Raw genomic sequence first — 13,029 nt, forward strand, 5'->3', positions numbered from 1 at the left:
TTCATTCATTCATTGAATGCCCAGTTATTGTATGCAAGAAATTATTTTAGATGCTAAACATTCAAAGCTATTAGAGCTACTATAGTTGTGGCCATTAGGAAACATATATTCCAAGATTATTGCACATTTCTCCAGTATGTTATCTTTAGCCAAAGGTTTATTTTTGTTTTGTTTGGTTGGTTGGTTGGGAAATTACAGAATTTCCTCTAGGACAGGCCTCTGTAGCTTTCCTTGATCTTAAGAAGTAGGAAAAACTGTATGTTTGGGAAGCTTTAGATGTAGTAACAGGTCAAATCTAACTTCAGCTAAAGCATATTGAAGATATGGGGGAGTCTAATGCTGGGGGTCAGCCTGGGAGAGGCTGTTGACCTGACCATTGGTTGACGTGACCTTGTGACCACACCAAATGTGATAAAGGATCATGATTTGGATACTGTAATGCTAACTGGTTTTTGTCATCAATTAAATTATGTCGGTGGCCTCACGTATATTCTGGCAAGTGATAGGGCCTGAAATATAGTGTCTCCTTTTTCCTTCAGTGAAATGATCCTTACACTATGTAATCTTTATTTAGTTGTGGTTTCTTTCAACCTCCATACCATGTCAACCCTTCTGATAACAGGAAGAGTTGGAGATACTTTTTCTTTTACTTTCTGATTTACTTAAGAGGTAATTAAGTAAGATGGTGCCCAAGCATTGCTGTTTTTTTTAAAAGCTTCCCAAGTGATTTGAAGGTACAACCCAGATAAAAGCCCCTGGGATATTTGGAACATCTGGAAACATTTCGGGTTGTCACAGTTGGGGAGGGGGTTGCTCCTGGCACCTCAAGGAGAGAGGAAGGGGTGCTGCTAGACACTGAAGATGCACAGTACAGCCAGCCCCACGGCAAAGAGCAATCCCGGCCAGATGTCAATAGTTTCACCACTGGAGGGTGCCCTGGAGACACATCTTTCAAAGGCAGAGACCAGGTGTGCAGAACCTGGCAGTCCAGGTGGGAGTTTAGACATGCCACTGAGGCAGGGTTCAGTGGACAAGTAGGAGACATGTCAAGAACAAGAGCCAACTTCACAAAAGTTTTCTACCAGTGGCTCCCATCATCTGGAATTCTCCGTGGGCTTCTGGGGCATGGTGGGAAAAGTGGGTTTAGGGAGAGGCTGCTAAGCATCAATCAGGGTGTGGTGTGACTGAGGGTGTGTGAGTAATCCGCATGAGATGGTCAGCTGGCATCTGTGCAGACAAGCTTCTTAGCAGCAGCCTTTTCTCTTCTTCAGCAAGTGGCCCTGGGTCACTTTCCCATCTTTGCACAGAAAAGTACTGATTATTATCATTCCCTTGCCCTGCAGAGAACCTTCTGCTATTGAAAAGAAAATTTGAACCTAGAGTTCTTGGACAGTGAGTGACAGCTCTTTAATGCTAGGAGCAGCATGGACATGGAAGGCAGAACGTCAAGGTCTTAAAAGACATCCTTTCTTCCCCTCCATATCACTGGCGTTCTATGTCAGGGCTGCAGTCACCCTGCAGTTTGTTGGCATCTGCAGGAAATGTGAGGCTGACACCTCCATCCTCACCCCCAACATGGGGTCACACCAGTCCTGCCTGGCTCCTTGGGAGGCAAGAGCTGAGCCTAGGGAGGAGTGTTGTTGGCATCTGGGGCGGAGATGGCTGTCCTTGGAGACACTTTTTTTTTTTTTTTAATTTATTTTTAATTGAAGGATAACTGCTTTACAATGTTGTGTTAGCTTCTGCTGTTGGACAACCGTGAATCAGTCATATGTGTACATATGTCCCCTCCCTCCTGCACCTCCCTCCTACACACCACCTTATCCCACGAGGTTGTCTATGGCTTGCACTCCCTGTGCCCCTACAGCAGCTGCCCTCTGGCTATCTATTTTACATACGGTCGTGTGTATGTTTCAGTGCTGCTCTCTCAATCCATCCCGCCCTCTCTTTCCCCCACTGCATCCACAAGTCTGCTCTCTATGCATCTCTATTCCTGCCCTGCAAATAGGTTTATCAGTACCACTTTTCTAGATTCCATATATATGCATTAAAATATTTGATTTTCTCTTTCTGACTTACTTCACTCTGTATAACAAGCTCTAGGTTCATCTATCTCAGTTCAACCAACTCAGATTCTTCCTTTTTATGGCTGAGTAATATTCCATTGTGTATATGTACCAGAACTTCTTTATCCACTCATCTGTTGATGGGCATCTAGGTTGATTCCATGCCTTGGCTACTGTATATAGTGCTTCAATGAACACTGGGGTACTCATGTCTTTTTGAATTATGGTTTTCCCAGGGTATGTGCCCAGTAGCAGAATTATTGGGTCATGTGGTAGTTCTGTTTTTAGTTTTCTAAGGAACCTCCATACTATTCTCCAAGTGACTGTGCCAATTTACACTCCCACCAACAGTTCAAGAGGGTTCCCTTTTCTCTACATCCTCTCCAACATTTATTGTTTGTAGATTTCTTGATGATGGCCATTCTGACTGGTGTGTTTTATAGTATTTTTTTTTCAGTTTTGATTTGTATTTCTCTAGTAATGAGCATCATTGAGCATTGTTTCATGTGTTTGTTAGCCATCTGTATGTCTTTGGAGAAATGTCTGTTTAGGTCTTCTTCCCATTTTTTTTTTTTTTTGGATTGGGCTTTTTGTTTTCCTTGAGTTGCATCAGATGTTTCTATATTTTGGAGCTTAATCCTTTGTCAGTTGCTTTGTTTGCAATTATTTTCTCCAATTCTGAGGATTGCATTTTTGTCTTATTTACCATTTCCTTTGCTGTGCAAAAGCTTTTAAGTTTAATTAGGCTCCATTTTTTTTTTAAATTTTTATTTCTATTTCCATTACCCCAAGAGGTGGGTCAAGGAAGATCTTGCTGCAATTTATGTCAAAAAGTGTTCTGCCTATGTTTTCCTCTAAGTTATATAGTGTCTGGCCTTACATTTAGATCTTTAATCATTTTGCATTTATTTTGGTGTATGGTTTTAGAAAGTATTCTAATTTTATTCTTTTATATGCCACTGTCCGGTCTTCCCAGCACCACTTATTGAAAAGGCTGTCTTTTCTCCATTGTATATTCTTGCCTTAAAGGAAGGTATTTATTTTAAATGAGATTGATTACAGTCAATGTCTTTCTAATTTTTACAGATATTCATATATTCCAATTATGGGATTTCTAATGAAATAGGAGTATACATTCCAAATCTAATTGATCATGAATTCATTGTTTTCTGGGATGTTGAGTTGGGGTTAGGAGATGGGATAAGCAAAAGGAACAAAAGCTGTCTATTGCGACTCTAAGAAATTGTAACTTTCTTTCTCTGGATTTTCTGAATTACAAGTTCAAGGCAAGAAAAATTGATCTGAAGCCAAATTGGTGTTTCTTTTCTTTGGATATGTTTAAACTTTGGATAGTTTAATAACTATACAAAATGTACCTAAATTCATTTTATCTAACATGGTAGTTTGATGGGTGCCCTCTTGAATTTTTCATTTATGGTTTTATTTCAGGAAATAATATATGTTTGCAGATTTCCCCACACATGACAATAGGCTGCATTTAGCTCCAGCAACCATAAAGATTGATCACTAAAGGACTCAGACATGCACTAATTCAATACTACAAGTAATTTTTTAAAAGCATTAAGTCATTGGAAGCCATAGAAGTAAGTTTTTTATCATCTTTAAGTGACTTAAACAAAAGATGATTGACATATTTTCTATAGGATGACACGGACATCTTTTGGCCTCTCTCCTTTTCTGTTATTTCATGTATCGTTACATAATAATTGTATTCTTTTAATTAGGAGGTAGATTTTTTTTTTTTTTTCTTGCAGGTTACAATTGAATCCTTTTCACTTTTCTCAGTTCACTGATTCATTCACTTGCCATCACCTAATATTTTTTCCTTCCAGCGTCCTTCATCATGCCTTTCTTTGAACTCTTTCCATGCATCCTAAAGTGAAGAGAATGTTGGCAACTGTGTTGTAATGTAATTAAGTGCATAGTCAGTTTGAATTGACCAAGCCAAATAAATCCACTTTGGGACTTACACTACCCAATTTGGCTGTCTTTGCAAATCAGATTAGCTGGATAATTGTCAAATCTGTATCTCACAAGTTGCCACAGAGACACATCATGTATTCCCTTTTTTGATTCTCATTTCATTAAAATTTACAGTCTAAATTCTATGAAGGAATAGTGACATATAAACAGCGCCAATTTAAAATGAAATTCAATACCACTTGCATTGTTTTCCATCTCATCTTTCTGCTGAAGTAAGGAAAGGGAAAGTTGTAAGAACATATGTTTTGTACTGCCACCAGGGAAAGGGTAAAAGAAGACTTTACACTCAAGGCTTATACACAGACTTCCCTTCACAACATTTCAAAATTCTCTGTCTTAATAACTTGTTTTATTTTTAACCTTTAAAAATGAAAATAGATTAATTAATTACCTTTTGACTCATCAAGGACTTGAGTCTTCAGGAACAACATTTTTGCTGACAATTAAGAACTAGATCTGATAGACAGAGTGCCTGATGAACTATGGATGGAGGTTCATGACATTGTACAGGAGATAGGGACCAAGACCATCCCCATGGAAAAGAAATGCAAAAAAGCAAAAGGGCTGTCTGGGGAGGCCTTACAAATAGCTATGAAAAGAAGAGAAGTGAAAAGCAAAGGAGAAAAGGAAAAATATACCCATTTGAATGCAGAGTTCCAAAGAATAGCAAGGAGAGATAAGAAAGCCCTCCTCAGCGATCAATGCAAAGAATAGAGGAAAACAACAGAATGGGAAAGACTAGAGAGCTCTTCAAGAAAATTAGAGATACCAAGGGAACATTTCATGCAAAGATGGGCTCAATAAAAGACAGAAATAGTATGGACTTACAGAAGCAGAAGATATTAAGAAGAGGTGGCAAGAATACATAGGATAACTGTACAAAAAAGATATTCACAACCAAGATAATCATGATGGTATGATCACTCACCTAGAGCCAGACATCTGGAATGTGAAGTCAAGTGGGCCTTAGAAAGCATCACTATGAACAAAGCTAGTGGAGGTGATGGAATTCCAGTTGAGCTATTTCAAATCCTGGAAGATCATGCTGTGAAAGTGCTGCACTCAATATGCCAGCAAATTTGGAAAACTCAGCAGTGGCCACAGGACTGGAAAAGGTCAGTTTTCATTCCAATCCCAAAGAAAGGCAATACCAAAGAATGCTCAAGCTACTGCACAATTGCACTCACCTGACACGCTAGCAAAGTAATGCTCAAAATTCTCCAAGCCAGGCTTCAGCAATACATGAACCATGAACTTCCAGATGTTCAAGCTAGATTTAGAAAAGGCAGAGGAACCAGAGATCAAATTGCCAACATCCACTGGATCATCAAAAAAGCAAAAGAGTTCCAGAAAAACATCTATTTCTGCTTTATTGACTATGCCAAAGCCTTTGACTGTGTGGATCACAAGAAACTGTGGAAAATTCTGAAAGAGATTAGGAATATCAGACCACCTGACATGCCTCTTGAGAAACTTATATGCAGATCAGGAAGCAACAGTTAGAACAGGACATGGAACAACAGACTGGTTCCAAATAGGAAAAGGAGTATGTCAAGGCTGTATATTGTCACCCTGCTTATTTAACTTCTACGCAGAGTACATCATAAGAAACCATGGGCTGGAAGAACACAAGCTGGAATCAAGATTGCCATGAGAAATATCAATAACCTCAGATATGCAGATGACACCACCCTAATGGCAGAAAGTGAAAAGGAACTAAAAAGCATCTTGATGAAAGTGAAAGAAGAGAGTGAAAAAAAAAATCGGCTTAAAGCTCAATATTCAGAAAACTAAGATCATGGCATCTGGTCCCATCACTTAATGGGAAATAGATGGGGAAAGTAGAAACAGTGTCAGACTTTATTTTTTGGGGCTCCAAAATCACTGCAGATGGTGATTGCAGCCATGAAATTAAAAGACTCTTACTCCCTGGAAGGAAAGTTATGACCATCCTAGATAGCATATTCAAAAGCAGAGACATTACTTTGCCAACAGAGGTCCATCTAGTCAAGGCTATGGTTTTTCCAGTGGTCATGTATGGATGTGAGAGTTGAACTGTGAAGAAAGCTGAGCGCTGAAGAGTTGATGCTTTTGAACTGTGGTATTGGAGAAGACTCTTGAGAGTCCCTTGGACTGCAAGGAGATCCAACGAGTCCATCCTAAAGGAGACTAGTCCTGGGTGTTCATTGGAAGGACTGATGTTGAAGCTGAAACTCCAATAGTTTGGCCACCTTATGTGAAGAGTTGACTCATTGAAAAAGACTCTGATGCTGAGAGGGATTGACGGCAGGAGGAGAAGGGGACGACAGATGAGATGGTTGGATGGCATCACCGACTCGATGGATATGAGTTTGAGTGCACTCCAGGAGTTGGTGATGGACAGGGAGGCCTGGCGTGCTGCAATTCATGGGGTCGCAGAGTCAGACACGACTGAGCAACTGAATTGAACCTAACTGAACAAGTTACAATTAACAAGCATTTTATTTATTTACTCAGTGAACTTTTGTACTTGTTCTGTTTCAGGGGAAAGAATACTTACCTCTTGGAAATGTACATTTAACTTGAGAGACTGTTAGATGAGTACTTGGTAATTACAGCTCCATATCAAGTACTTTCTTGTTCCCCCAGCTTGGCATTTCTAACTATTTCAAGATGATTTTGTTCAAAGTAATAAAAATTAAAATACTAAATTACATTTTGTACCTGCCCATATAAGTTAGATATAACACCTAGGTTATAGATATTACATCTATGTTAGATATAACACATATGCCAAAAAGTTAATAACAAATTTGCAGGCCTCTAAAGGTCTTCCCTGGTGGCTCAGGGGTTAAAGCATCTGCCTCCAATGTGGGACCTGGGTTTGATCCATGGGTTGGGAAGATCCCCTGGAGAAGGAAATGGTAACCCACTCCAATATTCTTGCCTGGAAAATCCCATGGACGGAGAAGCCTGGTAGGCTACAGTCTACGGGGTCGCAAAGAGTTGGACACAACTGAGCGACCTTAGATAAAATAAAATCTATGCACCGCAAGGTAAATTTTTCATGGTTTGGAACGACCTCTGTCAACAAAAAAAGCTAATCCATTGTAAGTCTAAAAAAGAAATGGAAAATTTTACTCATATAGAATAGATAACTGATAGAGAACCTACAGTATACCTCAGGAAACTCTACTCAGTCCTCTGTAGTAACATAAAGGGGAAGGAAATCCTAAAAAGAGGGGATATATATATATATATATATATATATATATATATACATACACACACACGTATAGGTGATTCACTTTGCTGTACAGGAAACATTAATACAACATTGTAAAGCAAAGTATATTCCAATAAAAATTAATTTTTAAAAAAAATGACAAATGTACTTGAGTCAACATGAGGATTATAACTGGGGAGACAGTTCCTGGTCTATTCTGAAGAGTAAAGGTGGAAGCCAATATGTGTGTGACTTCAGAGAAGGGGGCAAGCAATCAGTGACACATCTTGATAGAAGGTTATGGCTATGTGCGCATGGGTGCTCAGTCGCTCAGTCATGCCTCATTTTGTTACCCTATGGTCTGTAGCCCACAGTATGGTCTGAATCCCTCTGTCCAGGGGATTCTCCAGGCAAGAATACTGCAGTGGGTTGCCATTTCCTCCTCCAGAGGTTTTTCCTAACCCAGGGATCAAACCCGTGTCTCCTGAGTCTCTTTCCATTGGGAGGCAGATTCTTTATCATTGAGCCACCTGTGAAACCCTCTTGTTATCTGTAACAAGATAATTATCTGTTATCTGTCATAATGGTTTTAGTGCTTTTCTGAGTATGGAAAAATTGAAGAAATTGGGCTCATAAAATTTCCTCTTGAGATATCTAACTATCTTAGCGCTAGTTGTACCAGTTTTCCCAGAGCACAGGTTGTGTTAGCCTAATCTTTGCCCTGAATTCCTTGTAAAGTGCACTGTAGCTTGGTGACTGCAGTGACTAATGACTGGCTTATAAAAGTTGATAGTGGGCAGCATTCTTTATTTTATGATCCCTTCTTTTTCATTCTTAATTCAACGAATGTTTGGGAGGCATTTCATGACCACTTTGTCCCACAGTGCTAGGAATCCCAGGTCAAGCGAGGTTTGTGTTGATAAGCCATTTGATGTGCAGTTACTGTTAACAGTAGCCAGATACCTCTGCTGGTATATCATGGTCCAAGAAATGGCTCCCTCTTGTTGCTTCTTCCTATATCTGGAGTTTCACTATTATAATAATTGATCTTATATAAGTATATTTTAAAGTTGCTTCAGTTCAGTTCAGTTCAGTTGCTCAGTCTTGTCCAACTCTTTGCAACCCCATGAATCGCAGCATGCTAGGCCTCTCTGTCCATCACCAACTCCCGGAGTTCACTCAGACTCACATCCATCGAGTCAGTGATGCCATCTAGCCATCTCATCCTCTGTCATCCCCTTCTCCTCCTGCCGCCAATCCCTCCCAGCATCAGAGTTGCTTAGCCATCATTAATTTTATTGGAGCCCCAGTCACACATTTGGTAATGCAAGGAAAGATAATATTGTAAAATGGAATATAAGTAATAGAGAGCACAAGTAATAGAGTTAGTAACATAAATAATGTTGTAAGTAAGTATTTAAGCTAAGAATTTCCATTATGTACAGCCCAATCTCTCCCCAGGTCATCTGACAGACCAGTCTGTCCAGCAACTATGATAGATTTGCTTTGTACAGAAAGTTCACCAATGATACTTGCATGTACAAAGCTAGTGGTGGGTCATCATGACCCCTTACAGGATTGAGACAGGAATGTTACCTTTTAAGTCTGGTGTCAGAAGAACAATGGTACTTTATGGTTGAGCAGATGTTTCTGCCACTGGGGAGGCTGGTGAACACATAACAAGAAAGTACAATGCACACTAGGGGATGGAGGAGGCCAAAGGGCAGAGAGGGCATTTTACATTTAAAATTTTGACTTGCTTTAAAATAGAAATCTTACTTCACCACTGCTAATAGGAGAGTTTGGTTTTGAGAAAACATCTTTGTTCCAAGAATAAAACAAGATAGCTAAAATAATAAAAATTATAGTAGCTATTTAATGATTCCACAAATATTTCAACTGAGTCTTATATTCCTAGGTTTTTCATAGTGAATTATAATAGCAGATTTGCTTTTCTACATGTACATATACTGTATTGAAGAGAATTTTCCTAATGTAGCTGTCTTTTACTTTTTTCTTTTTTTTTTTTTTACTTTTTTCTTTTTAAATGAATAAATTACAATAATAATAAACATTCATTGCAAACTTACATATCAAGGGATGTCCTCAACACATAAGCCAGGAGATGAAAGTTTTTCAATGTGGGTAGTCAGAGAATGAGACCTTATGATCAAGATAGTTCAGTAAGTGTATATTTAAGGTACTTGAAGGAGATTTGAAGATGTTAGCAGAAATATGCCCATTCATCCATCTTTCCACATACTGTTTCCCCAGCCGTGTATCAGCCCAAATGAGGAAACAGAATGACATATGATTTTTATATAGATCTTTCTGTCCAAGTATAAAGAGAAGTTTTGCTTGCTATTCAACAACATAATAAAGTTATATTTTAAAAGTATAAAACTGAAAATGGATAAAGAATTTGTGGTACATACATACAATAAGAATATTACTCAACCATAAAAAAGAATGAATTTAAGTCAGTTCTAGTGGGGTAGATGATCCTTGAGCCTGTTATACAGAATGAAGTTAAGTCAGAAAGGAAAAATATATATATATCGTATGTTAACATACATATGGAATCTAGAAAAATGGTACTGCTGAACATATTTGCAGGGCAGGAATAGATGCAGTCCTTGAGAACAGACTTGTGGACACAGCAGGGGAAGGAGAGGGCAGGACAAACTGAGAGGCTAGCACTGAAACATACACTCTGCCATGTATGAAACAGGCAGCTCATGGGAGGTTGCTGCAGAGCACAGGAAGCTCAACCTGGAGCTCTGTGACAATCTAGAAGGATGGGAGGGGGTGAGGGGGATAGGGAATTTCAAGAGGGAGGGGACATATGTATACATATGGCAGATTCATGTTGCTGTATAGTAGAAGCCAACAGAAGGTTGTAACCAATTGTCTTCCAATTAAAAATTTTAAAAAGTATATATCTGAGGTAAAAATATTTTCTATTGGGAACTGTTTTGTTATTAATAGAATACAGGACTGGCTTTTAAGTACTGAGGTTGGAAATTTGCTGTATCTTATAAGAAGACTACTTAATGAATACCAGCTATTATTTACTGAGCACCTGCTATGTGTCAGGCATACTAGTGGGTGTTCTACATGTATCCTCACTAACCCTGATAAGAGCCTAAAAGATACATTTACAATTTGGAGATATAAAACCAAGACCCCAATTAATTTACCTTAAATCACAAAGCAGGTTAGTGCCAGAGTCGGCACTTGAACCTACACGTGGTACGCAAAGAGTTCCTCATCCACGGTCTCATGTACAAACCAGCCTACAGCCCTCTTGACTCTTTTTCAATGTGACGCACACAAAAATGTGAATGACCATCCCAGATTATGTAGGTTTCACAGTACAGGTGAAAGATAAATGATTGTGAATATAATTGCAGAATTAATGTGGTTGTGAATATAATTGCAGAAGATTTGAGGTGGCTTATTTTGGTAGACAGTTGGAAGTCATTGATTGGGTTACTAGAGAAAGAGAAGAGCATAAAAATGGCTCTTAAAAAACAATGGTTTCAGGACTTCCTGGAGTGTAGGTGAGATCCCTGGTCAGGGAGCTAAGATTCCATATTTCTTGTAGCCAAGAAAAAAAACAAAAACAAAACAGAATATAAAATAGAGCAATATTATAACAAAATCAATAAAGACTGTAAAAATGGTCGGCATCAAAAAAATCTTTAAGGAAAAACAATACTTTGCAAACTTGTCACATGATGCATTTATGATGCATGAATTTATCTGTAAGTGAAAATTTACCTAAAAATATAGGGTACACAAATACCAATTTGATCTAATTACCAACATCCGTTGGATCATCAAAAAAGCAAGAGAGTTCCAGAAAAACATCTACTTCTGCTTTGTTGTGATGCCAAAGCCTTTGTCGGTGTGGATCAAAACAAACTATGGAAAATTCTTAAAAAGATGGGACTACCAGACCACCTGACCTGCATCCTGAGAAACCTGTATGGAGGTCAAGAAATGACAGTTAGAACTGGACATGGAACAACAGACTGGTTCCAAATCAGGAAAGGAGTACATCAAGGTGACATATTGTCACCCTGCTTATTTAACTTCTATGCAGAGTACATCATGAGAAATGCTGGACCAGATGAAGCACAAGCTGGAAATCAAGATTGCCAGGAGAAATATCAATAACCTTAGATATGAAAATGACACCACACTTATGGCAGAAAGTGAAGAACTAAAGAGCCTCTTGATGAAAGTGAAAGGGGAGAGTGAAAAAGTTAGCTTAAAACTCAACATTCAGAAAAGTAAGGTCATGGCATCTGGTCCCATCACTTCATGGAAATTAGATGGGGAAACAGTGGAAACAGTGGCAGACTTGATTTTTGGGGGCTCCAAAATCACTGCAGATGGTGACTGCAGCCATGACATTAAAAGATGCATGCTCCTTGGAAGAAAAGTTATGACCAACCTAGACAACATATTAAAATGCAGAGAAAGTACTTTGCCAACAAATGTCTATCTAGTCAAAGCTATGGTTTATCCAGTAGCCATGTATAGATGTGAGAGTTGGACTATAAAGAAAGCTGAGTGCTGAAGAATTGATGCTTTTGAACTGTGGTGTTGGAGAAGACTCTTGAGAGCCCCTTGGACTGCAAGAAGATCCAACCAGCCCATCCTAAAGGAAATCAGTCCTGAATATTCATTGGAAGGACTGATGCTGAAGCTTAAACTCCAACACTTTAGCCACCTGATGTGAAGAAATAATTCATGGAAAAGCCCCTGATGCTGGCAAAGATTGAAGGTGGGAAGAGAAGGGGACGGCAGAGGATGAGATGGTTAGATGGCATCACCGACTCAATGAACACGAGTTTGAATAAACTCTAGGAGTTAGTGATGGACAGGGAGGCCTGGCGTGCTGCAGTCCACGGGGTCACAGAGAGTCGGATACGACTGAGCAACGGAACTGAACTGAACACAGATACCGAATGCTGGTTAATGATATACATTCTAAATTACTTAAAAATGGAGTGTTCACTTACATGCAGTTTACTTAGCTATGAATCATAAAAATATGATAGATTTGTGACTGTATCAAAGGAAGAATGAATTGATAAATATATGATACAGTAAAATTTTAGAAATTTAAGTATCAGCATACTGGTGTTACTGCATAATTCCTTCAGGTTTTGTATATAGTTGACATTTTTCATAAGATACTAGAAAAAAAATAGAAGCATAGCAATAGTGGGAGAGATTGCAAGAGCAGAGAGCAATGCTCAGAGACATTATAATAATAGGGATCTGAGCTGTTGAATACCTGGACTAGTTAGTGACAATGGGAAATAAAAAATAAAAAAGAGTTACTTTTTAAAAATTAGAAATAAGGGATGAAACAAAGAAAGATGAATCTTACCAAGAGATTTTAGCCTAGGAGAAAGATCAAATGAAGGTGTTGCCCTCTGGCATGGAGGTACTGTGTGACAGGTGCCTTTCTATAGCAGGTGTTTTTGGAGACTGCCCAAACTAAAATCCCGCCTAACATTGACAACAGACTTTGTACCTGACATCTTCTGACACCACCAGAGTTCCTTTTACTGGCCACACCAGTACATACCCCATGCCACATTCTCTTTCTACAACGTGACATTCACAGCCCTCTATCAAAACCAAGAAGAGGCCCAGATTCACTCTGCTTGAAAGGAGGTGGACCTATGTAATTTTTTCAGCCAGTTGCCTTTAGCAGCATGGCTACTGTATGTA

At 38.9% G+C, this 13,029-nt stretch overlaps 1 protein-coding gene across 3 annotated transcripts in view; it reads left to right on the forward strand.

The window, feature by feature from the left end:
- MARCH1 (membrane associated ring-CH-type finger 1) overlaps positions 1–13,029 on the forward strand; it is a 1,103,404-nt gene that overhangs the window by 865,444 nt on the left and 224,931 nt on the right. The gene's annotated exons all lie outside the window — the stretch shown is intronic.

The sequence above is a fragment of the Bos indicus x Bos taurus genome, chromosome 6 (assembly GCF_003369695.1).
Source record: "Bos indicus x Bos taurus breed Angus x Brahman F1 hybrid chromosome 6, Bos_hybrid_MaternalHap_v2.0, whole genome shotgun sequence".
NCBI lineage: Eukaryota > Metazoa > Chordata > Mammalia > Artiodactyla > Bovidae > Bos > Bos indicus x Bos taurus.